Below are 16,834 nucleotides of genomic sequence, written 5' to 3'. Positions count from 1 at the left end.
TGAAGATCCAATTATCTCTGAGACGATCTTTTGGACTTCAGACTCAGAAACAGGATCTAAGTAAGGCCAAGATTTCTGACAAGAAGGACCTAGGTACTTTTCAAAGTCCATGGTAAAAGAAACACTAGTAGAAATATCTTCAGAAATTGATTTCTCTGTGGATGCAAGATTCGCTCATTGTGACCTTACTATTAATTAATACTGCTCCCTTAGAAATCAATTTATTTAGTAAGTTATTTGTATTCGAATTGGGCCGAAGAACTGTGTTTATAAGTTACCAGGTTTTTATCATATTCTTGCCAAATTTGGAGAACATCTGGGAGTAATAAATACATTTGGCTTAACGAATTAAGGAGTTCAATAGGAGTTCAAAGTTTAGTCCAATAAAAAAAAGTTGTACAACAAACAATATTTTTCTAATTGTAAAAGTCACGATTAACATTTCTATATCATTCTCATTTTGGATTTGGAAATTATTAAATGTGATTTTCTTATGTCTTAAGTATGTTACATGTCATTCTAATGGATGTAAAAAAAAGTTGAAAGAAAAAGTTGAATAATTTTGAAGTCCAAAAAAAAATTCAGTCCAAAAAAAAGTACTACTACAAACAATATATTTCTAATAGTAAAAGTCACGACTAACATTTCTATATTATTCTCATTTTGAATTTGGAAAATATTAAATGTGATTTTTTTTATGTTTTAAGTATGTTACATGTCATTCTAAAAGATGTAAAAAAAAGTTGAAAAAATATATCAGGTTAAAAAAAAATAATAAAAAAAAGTTAAAAAAAAACTTAATAAAAAAACAAAATTTAGTCCAATAAAAAAAAGTGCTACTACAGACAATATTTTTCTAATAGTAAAAGTCACGACTAACATTTCCATATCATTCTCATTTGAATTTGGAAAATATTAAATATGATTTTTTTATGTTTTAAGTATGTTACATATCATTCTAAGAGATGTAAAAATTTTTTTAAAAATATAATGTTAAAAAGAAATAAAAAAAGAATTTTAAGAAACTTAAAAAAAGTATTAATAAATGGGGGGGGCAAAAAAGTTGGGGGCCCAAAACATTGGGGGGCCTGGGAATTAGGGTCATTGGTGCTTATGATCTTTGATGATTCATATTTATATTTATCTCACTACTTGATTTGCAAGGATTTCTAAGGGTTCTTCTGAATTCCATTATTAGAATTCTTTACTTGACATGTGCATCGCAATTTTTATCAACTTTGCAGCTTACTATAACGTCGGACAGTATTTTGTATTGCCAACACTTTTCAAACGGTGCTTGTGTATTATACAGAACACATCGGTGAAGTAAAGCTAGGTCAGCTCACAGGGCCATTTTATCATCGTTAACCATTCCCATAGATTGATGCTATTCCAAATTCATAATAAATGGACTATGAGATAACAGCCCCTTCAGTGTTACCTTAGCTAGTAATCAGTTTAACCCCTTTTTTTTACGACCTTCGTACGGTCCGATCATTAATTAGGATCATTCTCATCCCTATTATTCAATCCACAATAAAGATCGTTCATAAAGTCGAGTTTGTAAATGCCATACGTTTTTCAAAAGTATAGTTATTTTTTAGGTAAATGATAGAACTTTTCATCATTCACAGTTCTGTAATTATCCCATGATGCATTCTCAACCAAACCCGATGAGATGCCTTTAAGCTAGAGGTTATCAAACTCTTTGACAGGTTTTGTTCATTCAACTTGATACGTTTCAGTAGTTCCTATGGCCGTCTGAAAAATGAAACCTCAATAGAGAATGACCTAGATAAAGGTCGTTCAACCTCAAGAGTGCCCAAGGGGAGGACCCAGATAAAGTCCTTTCAACCTGATACGCTTCAGTGGCTCCTATACGTCTGTGCAAAGTATAAAAGAGAATGACCTAGATAAAGTTCGTTCGACCTCAAGAGTGCCCTAGGGGATGATCTTGATAAAGTTCATTCAACTTGATACGCTTCATAAAGTTCGTTCAACCTCAAGAGTGCCCTAGGGAATGACCTAGATAAAGTTCATTCAACTTGATATGCTTCAGTGGTTCCTATATGTCCCCGCATAATGGAACCTCTATAGACAATGACCTAGATAAAGTTCGTTCAACCTCAAGAGTGCCCTAGGGGATGACCTAGATAAAGTTAATTCAACTTGATACGCTTCAGTGGTTCCTAGGGACGTCGTAGAAATATAACATAGATACCTACTCATAACTAACAACCTTTGTCTTGAGGGGTCTGGAGAGGAGTTTCCTCCTCAAAGACATAATTTCCAGATCTTTCAACCACGTTGAACAAAATGGCTATCTCAAAATTTTTATTAGCTGTCTTTGGGGAAATGGTGGGCGTGGAAGAGGTGTTAGTTGCCTTCCAATCACTTTCGGCTATTAAAAAGCGCACAAGTCCTTCTAATTTTCAATCGAATGAGCCTTTTTCGAAGTTTCTACGGCAATTCTTTCGATATGAAATACCCTGGTCTAGAAGAAACAAAAAATAAATAAATAAACAATACATTGTGCCAGCATCATTCTTTACTTAGGCAGCGCTATTGCGCTGCCTATGATGCTTCTTTTGTGGATTAAATTAAATTAATTAATTAAATAATTGTGGATTAAATTAATTTTAAATTAAATAATATTATAATCGAAGTTATGAACGAAAATAAGTAGTCTCGTATTTGTAATGGTGGTAGTTGTAGCAGAATTGGTAGCATGCACATATTGCCTTTTTAATCATATCCCTTTTGATTTCCTGAATTTTGCAAATTAATATAGGCTACTCAGTTATTCCTGTGTTACACCCTTTTGACAATCCTTACACGCATAACACGTTTTAATTTAGTTCAACCCTACCCTCAACATTCTCTGAAAGGCTCACCCGAATGCCATTCGTCTTCCTTTTAACAATTCGATCGAATATCTTTTGGGGAATGATAGGCTTGGGGGGGACCTGATTACCCTCCATTCATTTTTGACTGCTAAAAGAGGGCACTAAAACTTCGGACTTCCAATTAAATGAGCTCCATCTGATCCTAAGCTTCTACGACCACCCGTTCCATAAAAACCTTATGTGCCCCGGGGCATAACTTACAACCCTTGCCTATGGGCTCTGGGGGATTGTGTTCGCCCTAAAGACATTGTTACATGATTTTTGGGCTATTGTTAACAAGATTAATTTCAATGGCGTTTTACTGAAAACTATATGTGTCTTGAACAGTCTTGGAAAGTATAAACAAAATTAAATTGAACATTTGATATACAATGATGCTAATTGTTGAAAGATCTATCAGTACAAGATTTTATTTCACTGTAATTTTATGTTAATTTCTAATGCTGTAAGAACTGGAAAAGAAAATATTCGTAATTAACTCATTTTCAGTGAAGCACCATTGATTCCTTCATCATCAAGGCAGCTCCCTAGCTAGGTAAGTGTGATTACTTAAAATCTAAAATTTTGTTAATATCTTAATGTTAATACTTATTTTACTTTAGCTTTTTTTCTTTATAAACTATTTATTCTTTTGTTATTCTCAAATTTACGCAATTTGTAATTGTAAATTTTATTTACAGGGAAAATTTATTTGTTTAAAAAAACAAAGTTTTGTGAGACTCGAAGAGACTTTTCTGTTTTTAAGCGAATGGTAACTGCAAACTGGTAACTGAATTAAAAAGCGCACAAGCCCTTCCAATTTCCAATGGAATGAGCCCTTTTCGAAGTTTCTACGACAATTCTTTCGATACGAAGTGCCCTGGTCTAAAATAGACGAAAAAAAAAAAATAATACATTGTGCCAGCATCGTTCTTTACTTAGGCCGCGCTATTGCGCTGCCCATGATACTTCTTTTGTGGAAAAAGTTTTTTAAAATTAAATAATATTATAATCTAAGTTATGAACGAAAATAATTAGTCTCGTAGTGGTAATGATGGTAGTTGTAGTAGTACTGGTAGCATGCACATATTGCTTATTTAATCATATCCCTTTTCATTTCCTGAATTTTGCAAATTAATATAGGCTTCTCAGTTATTCCTGTGTTACACCCTTTGGAAAATCCTTATACGCATAACGCGTTTTGATTTAGTTCAAACCTACCCTCAACATTCTCTGAAAGGCTCACCCGAGTGCCCTTCGTCTTCCTCTTAAAATATCGATCGAATATCTTTTGGGGAATGATATGCTTGGGGGGGGGCTGATTACCCTCCATTCATTTTCGACTGCTAAAGAGGGCACTAAAACTTCGGACTTACGATTAGATGAGCTCCATCTGATCCAAAGCTTATGCGACCACCTGTTCCATAAAGACCGTATATGCCCCGGGGCATACCTTACAACGCTTGATTTTATTTCACTGTAATCTTGTTTTACTTTCCAATGCTATAAGAACTGGAAACGCAAATATTTGTAATATAATTCATTTTCAGTGAAGCTCCATTGATTCCTTCATCATCAAGGCAGCTCCCTAGCTAGGTAAGTGTGATTACTTAAAATCTAAAATTTTGTTAATATCTTAATGTTAATACTTATTTTACTTTAGCTTTTTTTCTTTATAAACTATTTATTCTTTTGTTATTCTCAAATTTACGCAATTTGTAATTGTAAATTTTATTTTCAGGGAAAATGTATTTGTCGAACAAAAAAAGTTTTTTGAGACTCGAAGAGACTTTTCTGTTTTTAAGCGAATGATAACTGCAAACTGGTAACTGCATTAAAAAGCGCACAACCCCTTACAATTTCCAATGGAATGAGCCATTTTCGAAGTTTCTACGACAATTCTTTCGATACGAAGTACCCTGGTCTAAAATAAAAAAAAAAAAAAAATACATTGTGCCGGCATCGTTCTTTACTTAGGCAGCGCTATTGCGCTGCCTATTGTACTTCTTTTGTGGAAAAAGGGTTTTTAAAATTAAATAATATTATAATCTAAGTTATAAACGAAAATAAGTAGTATCGACAACTCCTTCGATACGGAGTGTCCTGGTCTAAAGGAAAAATAAAATAAATAAATAATACATTGTGCCAACATCGTTCTTTACTTAGGCGGCGCTATTGCGCTGCCTATGATTATTGTTTTTCCCAGAGGTACTTCATATAGAAGGGTTCGTCGTATAAACTTCAAAGAGGGCTCATCTGATTCTAAAATGAAAGTTCTAGTGCCCTTTTTAAGAGTCCAAGGTAATCGGAGGGCAAAGAGCCCCCCCCCCCCCCTTCACGCCCTTTTTTCCCCAAACCCATCCGATAAGAGTTTTGAGATAGCTATTTTTAAAAATTATACTTCAATTACCATATAACGAACAGTCCAGGATCGACACAGCCCCCCAGGGCCCGAGGGCAGGCGTTGTAAGTTATGCCCTGATGGAATACATGGTTCTTAAGGAAGGGATGCTCGTAAAAACTTCAGAGAGGGCTTATTTGATTGGAAATTGAAAGTTCTATTTCAGATTATGAGAATCATAAGAGATTGGAGGGCAACTACCCCCCCCCCCGTACGCCTCTTTTTCCCTAAATGCATCCGAAAAAAATTTTGAGACAGTCATTTTGTAAAAATTGTTCAAAAGTCAAATAACGAAAACTCAGGTGTCTACACATCCCTCCAGGGCCCTGGGCAGGCGTTGTAAGTTATGCCCTGGGGCATATATGGTTCTTATGAAAGGGATGTTCGTATAAACATTAGAGAGGGCTCATTTGATTAGAAGTTGTAAGTTCGAGCTCACTTTTTAAGAGTCAAAGGAGATCCAAGGGCATCTAGCCCCACACCCACGCCTTCTTTTTCCAAACCCATCTGATGAAAACTATAGATATTTTTTTAAATAGTTCAAATGTCGAATAAGGAAAACTCCGGTGTCAATACAACCCCAACCCCAGGGCCCGGGGGAAGGCGTTCTAAGTTTTGCCCTCATTTGATTGCAAATTGAAAGTTCTAGCTCACTTTTTAAGAGCCAAGAAAATGAAGAGCAACTAGCCCCCCCCCCACGGCCTTTTCCTCAAACCCATCCGCGGCAAATTTTGAGATAGCCACTTTTTAAAAATATTTTCAAAAATTAGATAACACAAATGAATGTCCATTGTCATTTTAAAATACATATGCGGATATTTAGTAATTAAATATTAATATTATTTGATTTATTAAAGTTATAAAAGTAAAAACATTTATATTTTTTCAGTGAAGAGCAAATTATGTTCTGGCCTTGGGAAGGCATAGGGGTTTTCAGCCTACTCATGTTAATTTCTGCTTGTTTTGAGTTTGACTTGGTTATTTATTGTAACTTCTTTTTGGTTTGGTTTCATTTATTTATCGATGCTGATTTGTGGTAGTTTCACGCTTGGTAGAATGTTTGATTTTATTTTTGCTCGTTTTTGGTTAAATGGAGTTCTTTTCTTTTCTCTGAAAACTTATTTTGTGGAAAAAGTTTTGTTTTAATTAATAAACTTCAAAGAGGGCTCATTTTAAGGGAAAATGAAAGTTCTAGTTCACTTCTTAAGAGTCAAAAGAGATCGGAGAGCAACTATCCCCCCTGCACCTCATTTTCCCCTAATGCATCCGAAAAATTTTTTGAGATAGCCATTTTGTTAAAAATTATTCAACGGTCAGATAACAAAAACTCAGGTGTCGACCAAACCCTTCAGGGCCCAGGGCCAGGCGTTGTAAGTTATGGCCTAGGGCATATATGGTTCTTATGAAAGGGATGCTCGTATAAACTTCAGACAGGGCACATTTGATTGGAAATTGAAAGTTCGAGTTTACTTATTAAGAGTCAAAAGAGATCCGAGGGCAACTAGCCTCCCACCCACGCCTTCTTTTTCCAAACCCATCTGATAAAAATTTTGAGATAGTTCTTTTTGTTAAAAATAGTTCAAAAGTCGGATAAGAAAAACTCCGGTGTCAATACAACCCCTCAGGGCCCAGGGGAAGGCGTTCTAAGTTATGCCCTGAAGGCATGTATGGTTCTTATGAAAGGGATACTCGTATAAACTTAAGAGAGGGCTCATTTGATTGGAAATTTAAAGTTCTAGTTCACTTTATAAGAGTCAAGAGATTGAAGGGCAATTAGCCTCCCCCATGCCATTTTTTCCCAAACCCATCCATTACAAATTTTGAGATAGCCATTTTTTTAAACAGTGTTCAAAAATTAGATAACTAAAACATTGGTGTCGACACAAACCCCCAGGGCCCGGGGGGTAGGAGTTGTAAGTGTTGTCCTGGGGGTGTGTATGGTTCTTATGAAAGGGATGCTCGGATAAACTTCAGAGAGGACTCAATTGATTGGAAATCGAAAGTTCTGGTTCACTTTTCAAGAGTAAAAAGATATCCAAGGGCAACTAGCCCCCCCCACACACACACATCTTTTCCCCCCCGAACCCATCTGATAAAAATTTTGAGATAGCCATTTCTTTGGAAATTTTTCAAAGGTCAGACAAAAAATAACATCTGTGTCGACGCAACCCACTATGGCCGGGTGGCAGGCGTTGTAAGTAATGGTCTGGGAACAAATATGGTTCTTATGGAAAAGATGCTCGTATAAACTTCGGAGAGGGCTCATTTGATTGGAAATTGAAAGTTCTCGTTCACTTTTTTAGATTAAAAAAGATCGGAGGGCAACTTGCCCTCCCCCTCCACGCCATACTTTCCTCTAACCCATCCGATAAGAAATTTTAGTGAGCCATTTTTTCAAAGTGGTTCAAAGATCATATAACGAAACTCTGGGGTCGACACAATCCTTCAGGACCCGGTTTAGTTGTTGTAAGTACGTGCATATATAGCTGCTATGAAACGGGTTGCTCGTATAAACTTAAGAGAGGGCTCATTTGATTGGAAATTGAAAGTTCTAGTTCAGTTTTTAAGAGCCAAAAGAGATCAGAGGGGAACTATTCCCCTCAAGCCTCTTTTACTCCAAATACATCGGATGAAATTTTGGATATAGCCATTTTATTAAAAATAGTTAGAAGCTCAGATAACAGAAACTCCAGTGTCGACACAATCCCCCAGGGCCCGGGGGAAGGTGCTGCAAATTTTGCCCTGGTGGTATATTTGCTTCTTATGGAAGTGATGCTCGTATAAACTTCAGAGAGGAGTCATTTGAACGGAAATTGACAGTTCTAGTTCAATTTATAAGAGTCGAAAGAGATCGAAGGGAAACTAACCCCACATACAAATGAATGTGCATTGTCAGTTTAATATACATATACTGATATTTAGTAATCAAAATGTTAAAATTATTTGATTTATTAAAGTTATAAAAGTAAAAACATTTAAATTTTTTTCAGTAAAGTGTAAATTATGTTCTAGCCTTGGGAAGGCATAGAGGTTTTGAGCCCAACTTATGTTAATTTCTGCTCGTTTTGAGTTTGACTCAGTTATTTATTGTAATTTATGTTCGTTTTGGGTTTCATTTATTTATCGATGCTGATTTGTGGTAGTTTTACGCTTGGTAGATTATTTCATTTTATTTTTGCTCATTTTTTGTTTAATGGAGTTCTTTACTTTTCTTTGAAAAACTTATTTTGTGGAAAATTTTTTTTAAATTAATTTCTGTTCGTATTATATTGACATGGTCTTTTCAGGGAAAAAGAAAATAATACTTCAAATCTATTCGTTTTTTAATACTTTATAGTTTGGCCTGCTATTTGTATGCTGGAGGAAATTTTTTAGAAATTTTTAACAACTTACACCTTTAAAATATCTGGACACAAATAGTACTGTGGACACAAATGTATAAAAACCTTATATGCCCCCAGGGCATCACTTAAAACCCTTGCCTTGAGGGTTTTGAGGGAGTGTCCTCCTCAAAAACATATTTTCTATCTGGAAATCAACTACGCTGAACAAAATGGCTATCTGAAAATTTTGATTGGATGTGTGTGGGGGATTGATGGCGTGGAGGGGCTAGTTGCCCTCCAATCACTTTCGACTACTAAAAAGGGTACTAGCCCTTTGAATTTCGAACCGAATGAGCCTGTTTTGAAGTTTCAACTACAACGCCTTTTATAAAAACCTTATATGCCCCCAGGGCATAACTTAAAACCCTTGCCCTGAGGGTTGTAGGGGAGTGTCCTCCTCAAAAACATATTTTCTGTCTGGAAATCAACTACGCTGAACAAAATGGCTATCTCAAAATTTTGATTGGATGTATTAGGGGGAATGATGCGCGTGGGGGGGCTAGTTGGCCTCCAATCACTTTCGACTACTATAAAGGGTACTAGTCCTTTGAATTTCCAATCGAATGAGCCTGTTTTGAAGTTTCTACGACAACGCCTTTTATAAAAACCTTGTATGCCCCCATGGCATAACTTAAAACCCTTGCCCAGAAGGTTGAGGGGGAGTGTCCTCCTCATAAATATATTTTCTATCTGGAAATCAACTACGCTGAACAAAATGACTATCTCAAAATTTTGATTGGATGTGTTTGGGGGAATTAGGGCCTGGGGGGGCTAGTTGCCCTCCTATCACTTTTGACTATTCCAAAGGGCACTAGCCACTCCAATTTCCAATCGAATGAGCCCTTTTCGAAGTTTCTACGACAGCTCCTTCGATAAGAAGTACCCGGGTATGGAGAAAAACCAAAAAAAAACACATTGTGCCCACATCGTTCTTTACTTAGGCAGCGCTAGCGCGCTGCCTATGATTTCTGCTCGTTTTGGCTTTCATTTATACATCAATACCAATTTTTTTTTTCGTTTTGAGCTTGATTTGCATATTCAGTTTAAGCATTACTCGCTTTAAGATTTATTTATTCTTTTATATTATTACTTGTTGTATGTTTTTTGCTATGATTGTTTATTTAATTTCTGTTCGTTTTGAGTTTCATTTATTCTTTAATAGTAATTTCTCGTCGTTTTGATCTTTGTTTAATTTTTCTGTGAATAACTTCTTTTTCAAAAAGATTTTTTTACAAAATTAATTTTATATAAATACCTGGCTCTATTTCATGACAGAGAGATTGAGTCAAAACTTTTCAAAAAAAATTCTTTGGGGAGGAAAGTATTGGGAATTTTGTACCTAAAGGAAAGAACCAACTGTTTTTTTTTTGTTTTTTTTTTGCACAAAATAATATAAGCTACAGTTTATCTTCTTTTTTTATTTTTGCTGTTCGACAAGTTCTTTCATTAGTAGTGAAATAAATTGACATAACTAATTTTGCCTACATCTTGAATCATCAGGACATTCAAAAAGGTTTCATATTTCGTGAGGCTGTAGATTTCCAAATAAAAAACAAGGCAGATAGTAGTAACTGACAATCAAAATTTATTCTTAATGAAGTATCTATCTTGCAGCTTTTCATTGGCTAATTGGAAAGTAAAACCATCCTCGGTATCAACCTTTTGAAAACTGAAAATAGACCCCAGTGCCGCACCGATGGGGGAAAACTGGCGGCGGCGGGGCCAAAAACAGCATGCCGCGCCACACTGCCGGTAAGATGTCGGCGGCAAGCTGCCAGCATGATCAATGTTGACCGCAAACATTAATGTTTTCATCAGTCTTTCTCAAATCACAGCTTAAATTTACATTTTTATTTAATTTAAATTTAAATTAAATAGATTCGAGCCTATTCATGAGTTCAAAAATTCACAAGTCGCTGGCTGGAAACTGGTCTTCTTCGTTATTCATCAAGAGAAGTAGAAATGTGATAGAAACGAAATGGCTGTGGCGTTTCAAAAACCCTTGCATAATACGAGTAGTTGATGTATCTATTAGCTGTGTATTCTGAACATAAATAATTATCAAAATTAGTAGTTTTTTCCATCGAGCATTACTGCACACAAAACTTCAAATACCGTATCACAAAAATTCGTCAGTTATCTGGGTAAAAACTCTGAATATAAATTTGAACTTAGAAGCTTAATTTTTTCGTAATGCCCTTTGACTATATTTGTTTTGTCACCTTTAGAACAGTTGAAATGGGCGACTTGGATATTGATTTTTTTTTCGCTCTTTTGGATTCTTAAAAAGACTTCTTGTATTAAAAACTGGTTTTTAATGACAATTTAAAAAAAAAATGCATTTTAAAGTTTTTTGGCTTCTTTATATAGTATATGTCATGTAGGCTAAGGCTGAACTGCGACTTTTTTATTACTTTCGGCTGCTCTTTTGGATATTATTTGTTTGTTTTTCTTTTGGGGATTCATTCAAAATTATAAATTGATAAATACCTAATATCAGTCAAATTATAAACTGCATCTAAAAGGAGTAAATTTATCAAATTGAAAAATACACGATGAACACTTCACATGAGAACATTTCAATTACAATGAAACAAAAAACACTTAATGGTTTATTTGGTATGAAGAAAAATTAAATGCCAGCTATTTTCTGGTAAAAAATGAAAAGCTCATCCGTTTTAAATGTAAAAAAATGAAATAATATGCAGACTGAAGTAGCCCCAGGAAGATGTTGAGATTTTCATCCTAGTTCGTCACTTTTAATCAAAGCAAAATGTTAGGACACTTAGTATCAGTTATTGAGTTTAAGCTTTGATTTCTAAATGCTCACAAAATTTACCGAATTTAAGAAAGTCGCAACAATAAGTCACCTGTGGTCAAAATACTCAAAGACTGCTCTTTGAATCCCACCCAGGCTCAAAGCTTCTGCTAGGGTCATTTCCATGGAAATCTCCAAAGAGTTTCTTTTTAAAATAGCTTTCAAACGCAGTTACGGCTATTTAGCCTTTTTTGCTTTCTTTTGACGCTTTGAAAAAAGGATTTAAATATTACGAATGTTTCATTGTTGTATTAGTACACATTTTTGGTCATCATTTGTGGGGTAATCGAATTTTTTTAAACCACTGTAGATACGTAAGAATGTTGCAACATCTAGTACCCTGAGGTCGTAAGACTGTCAAAGACTCCTCCTTGAACCTCCCAAACTGAAAGTTTTTATTATGACCTGGCCTTTTAATGTAACTTGGGCACTGAACCAAGGGCGCCATTGTCACTCGAGTGCAACGTTAGGTGGGGATGTCGATGTCGCTTTCGTCACACCAATTCGTTTTAGTGTGAATCTGCCTGGTACTTATGAATGAACGTTTTCAAATTAAATCCGTTTCATAAATAAGAAAAAAAACGGGTTGGACGCATATGTCCTTTTCCCTTTGGACGATAAAACCATGCAAGTGCTGTATCAAGTATAAATCACGAAAATCTTAATTTTTTGTCAACTTTGTTAATTTTTTTTTGTTAATTTTTGTCAACTTTTCAACTTTTTGGAATCCCTACTTTCAATCAAACAAAATCAAGGTACTATCACTTAAATATAATAACTCCCTAGGCCCACCCCCCTATGGATACTATCTTGATAGGATACCGTCTTTGCTTTAAATAAAAAAAAAGTAATTAACTTATTGGCACCCCTGCTTTAAAAAAAAATCGAGGTATTATCATTTAAATATGATCGCTCACTACCACCCCCCCCCCCCACCTCTAGATGCCACCTTGATAAAATGCCGCCTCTGCTTTAAATTAAAAAAAGAATTAACTTTTTGGGATCCCTGCTTTCATTAAAAAAATTTCGAGATATTATCATTTAAATGTATCACCCCCTACCCCTCCCCTCTGGATACCACCTTGATAGGATACCGTCTCAGCTTTCATTAGAAAAATAAGCTACTTAATAATTAACTTGGTCACAATATGATCCAAACAAACACGCAAAATAACGTTAAAAAGCTTAGTGTTCCTTGAAAAAAAATTGAGGGAATGAGTAAAGGGGTACAAAGACAACAACAACAATGTCGAAATTATTCAGATATACCTCAAATTATTGGAAAACTGAGTCATAGATTTGCCGTGGCATTCAATAAGATCCAAAGAATCCAAAAAAAGTTTCAGAAAGAAGATTGTATTTTCTATCAGGCGCTCACCAATTGAGTATTAAACATTAAGAAAACTTTATCTAAAAACAGCAAAAAAAAAAAAAATCTGCAAACTTACAATTCAGCTGTAGAAACAATCTGTCGGCTGTCAATTTCAAAATCCAACTGAGGGCTGAAGTTGTATAGTAGTGAATACGTTCTATAATTCTATTAAACTTGAAAATAAAATTCTTGACTTCGAACGATGTTAGAAATAGCGATTGGGAAACTATATTCGAAATGATTTAAACTCATTTTATAAAGACGATACTGTTTTTTGTCAACATATGAAGAACTGTGTATATTGCAGTATTTTCAATTGCATATTGTATCTGTCTGGTTTTTATGCAAAGTAAAAAAAGAGACGAAAATTAATGAACAAGAAAGTTGTGAAGAACTATGATATGCGAAGTAATATTTTGCAGGGAAAGTCACAGGTGATAAATCACTAGGGGTGGCACCGTGATTGCGTGATTCTCGGGGATTCAGGGAACCAAATTTTTTTTCGGGATGACGCATAGATTTTCAGGGAAATACCCGAAAATTTGAGGAAAGTGCAAGCTCTGCTTAATTTCTAATCAGGAAAATCGAAATAATAAACCACACGAGAAGGAAAAGCTCCGACTTTGCGGTTGACGCAATAAAGAATTGCCGCAAAATTAATTTCGGCGTTCGACCGGGCCTCTCGTCGGTGGCAGGCAGACTTGGTTACTAAATTAAAAAGGTTTAATCTAACAGATTTTAAAAAGAAGCGGTGTACCAGACTCTTCTTTAAAGGTGATAATCTATGAAATTATTAAAAACATTATATTTTCTTCTGAGTTAATTCCTAGTAGCTGTGGATGTGATAGAAAAGAACTTAAGCATTTCTCCTAGTATTTTTCGTACAGATCTTATCGCACATTTCAAAAAAATGGGAGGAAAAGAGGGAAAAACTATTTTTTTTTTGTTAGTTTTAATGACAAAATATTTTCGAGGAATGGGCGTTCAACTTCGATTGAAGCTTCTTTTTCTTTTTCCATTAAAGTCTATAAGCCCCCTAGGCTTCAAAATAAGCTATTGGAGCCTCCAGGCACAGACATTAAAATTATTCCAGACACTATCATTAAATTCAAATTGGCAGTGATGTCTCTATGGGCCTTTATGTCGTCTTCTATTTGATATTTGAAACACTGGGAGAGGGGAAGAAAACCCAAGAAAGGTAATCCACTTTCTAAAATAACAGATGCACTTTTAGCTAGTCCCCGAAGCCGCGCCACGCCGAAATGACGGCGGCGAATGTGTGATTCAGTATCGGCGGGGGCGGGCCCGCCGGCGCGCCTAAATTTTTTGGGGGGTGCGCCGCCGATTTTAGACCGGCGGCGCGCCACGAAGCGCCGATTTTTCTAATTAAAAATAATAATAAAAATTCCACTTCACCAAGCACGTTCAACCTCGATTTTAGTAAGGATTTTTAAATGGTTGGCTAAAAACATACAAGAACAATATGAAAAAACAAGAATTTTTTGGGCCGTTCGGAAAGTGTTTATGTTCAACGTCGATCAGACCAACTAGAATTCTCATTTTTAACCACTAGACCCAGGGAAGCTTATGTTGTGTTTATGTTTAACATCGCTTTGTTTCTATAAAATCCCGTTTTTAGTCATTTCCTTCTTGTTAATGATTTGGGCTAATGTGTGTATAACTTTCAAAGTTTGAAGTTCAAACATCTCCTATTCATCAAATACATACGAAAAGAAAGTGAAAAAAAAAAAACAAAAAACAACATCGAAAAAACACTGTATACAAATCAGATACCATGGCTTAACAACACCAACAATTTTAAATCAGCGGTTATATCACTTCAGTTACAATTGATGTAACAAAAGTCAGTTTGTTCACTCTGCCTGGAGCCATTGATCTTTTTGCAGTCACTATCAGTCCTTTCATGCTAAAAAGCCGTTTAGCTGGGGCACATGTGGCTGGTACAGCCAGAACTTGACGAGCGTAAACTGCCACTCGCGGGATCTGATACTAGTACTGGACCTTGGGGTCCCACAGAATGCCGCAAATGGGCTTCTTCTTTGTATCTGCTGAAATAAGTTGTTTTATAAGGGAGAACAAACCTGCACCTTCACGATAGGGCTCCTGTGCACTACACTACAGGAGGAACTAAACTGCACCTTTACCCTCTTTTCTTATCAACACGGAATAACCCTCCGAAATTCTTTTCTGAAAGAAGTGGTCAATATATAACGTTTCAAGTCAAAGTTTAAGGCTACTTCAACTTCAGTGTGCTCTGCTAACTGTACAAAAAAATGTAATTCATTTCTATAGATATATTTCTATACTAGCTCTAGATAATCTACCAAGCGGGAAACTACCGCAAATCAGCATCGATAAATAAATGAAACCCAAAACGAACAAAAATAATAATATAAACTTAGTCAAACTCAAAATGAGCAGAAATTAACATAATTTGGGCTCAAAACCCTTATGCCTTCACAAGGGCAGAACATAATTTACACTTTACTGAAAAAATATAAATGTTTTTACTTTTATAACTTTAATAAATCAAATAATTTTAACATTTTGATTACTAAATATCAGTATATGTATATTAAACTGACAATGCATATTCATTTGTATTTTTGTCAGTAAAGTACAAATTATGTTCTGGCCTTGGGAAGGCACAGGGGTTTTGAGCCCAACTTATGTTAATTTCTGCTTGTTTTGAGTTTGACTCTGTTATCTATTGTAATTTCTGTTCGTTTTGGGTTTCATTTATTTATCGATGCTGATTTGTGGTAGTTTCACGCTTGGTAGATTATTTGACTTTAATTTTGCTCATTTTTGGTTTAATGGAGCTCTTTAATTTCCTTTGAAAAAACTTATTTTTTGGAAACAGTTTTTTTAATTAATTTCTGTTCGTTTTATATTGACATAGTCTTTTCAGGAAAAAAGAAAATCATACTTTAAATCTTTTCGTTTTTTTAAGAATTTATAGTTTGGCATGCTATTTGTATGCTGGAAAACAATTTTCAGCAGAATTTAACAACATAGACCCTTATAAAAATCTGGACACAAATAATAGTGTTTAATTTAGTTTCATACCTCCTCTAGTTGACCTGAAATGGAAAACTTGATAACATTCGCAAACAAATTTGTTTACTTTCTTTGACAGCTTGGATACACTTACGCTATTTTGATTTGGTCAAATTTTAAGATCAGAAGAAGCCCTGAAAGTTTGAACATAATACCCTAAGTCGTTCTTGGGATACTACTGAGATGCCTTATTGGGAATTAGCATAAACACAGTGCATTTTGATTTAATCTTAAGGAAAAATTAACTATTAAAAATAACAGGAAAAGGGTAGGTGGGGCTGGGTAGGGGGATTAGTTGCACTTCAATCACTATCGACTTTCAAAAAGGGCATTATCCCTCTCTATTTTCAATTGAATGAACCCTTTCTGATATTTTTGTGACAAATTCTTTGTTATGAAGTGACCTGGTCTAAACAACAACAACGACAAAAAAATGATACATTATACCCATATCGATCTTTTCTATAAAAATATCAAGCCTACCAATCACTTTCGATTATTAAAAAGGGCACTAGGCTGTTCGATTTCCAAACTAATGATCCCTTTTTGAGTTTCTACAACAACGCTTTCTATAAAAACCTTATATGCCCCCAGGGCATAAATTACAACCCTTACCCTAAGGGTTGTGAGGGTGGTTGTCATCCTTTAAGACCTAACTTCCAGAACTTACAACTACGTTGAACAAAATGGCTCTCTGAAAATTTTGATTGTATGTGTTTGGGGAAATGGTGGGCGTGAAAAGGGGGTTAGTTGCCTTCCAATCATTTTCGACTACTAAAAAGGGCACAAGCCACTCCAATCTCTAATTGAATGAGCCCTTTTCAAAGTTTCTAAGAAAACTTCTTCGATATGAAATGCCCTGGTCTAAAGGAAAAAATATAAATAATACATTGT

This window comes from Artemia sp. Qi Xiang Cuo, chromosome 5, assembly GCF_049724085.1.
Source record: "Artemia sp. Qi Xiang Cuo chromosome 5, ASM4972408v1, whole genome shotgun sequence".
NCBI lineage: Eukaryota > Metazoa > Arthropoda > Branchiopoda > Anostraca > Artemiidae > Artemia > Artemia sp. Qi Xiang Cuo.
Note: the sequence above shows the minus strand (reverse complement) of the source record.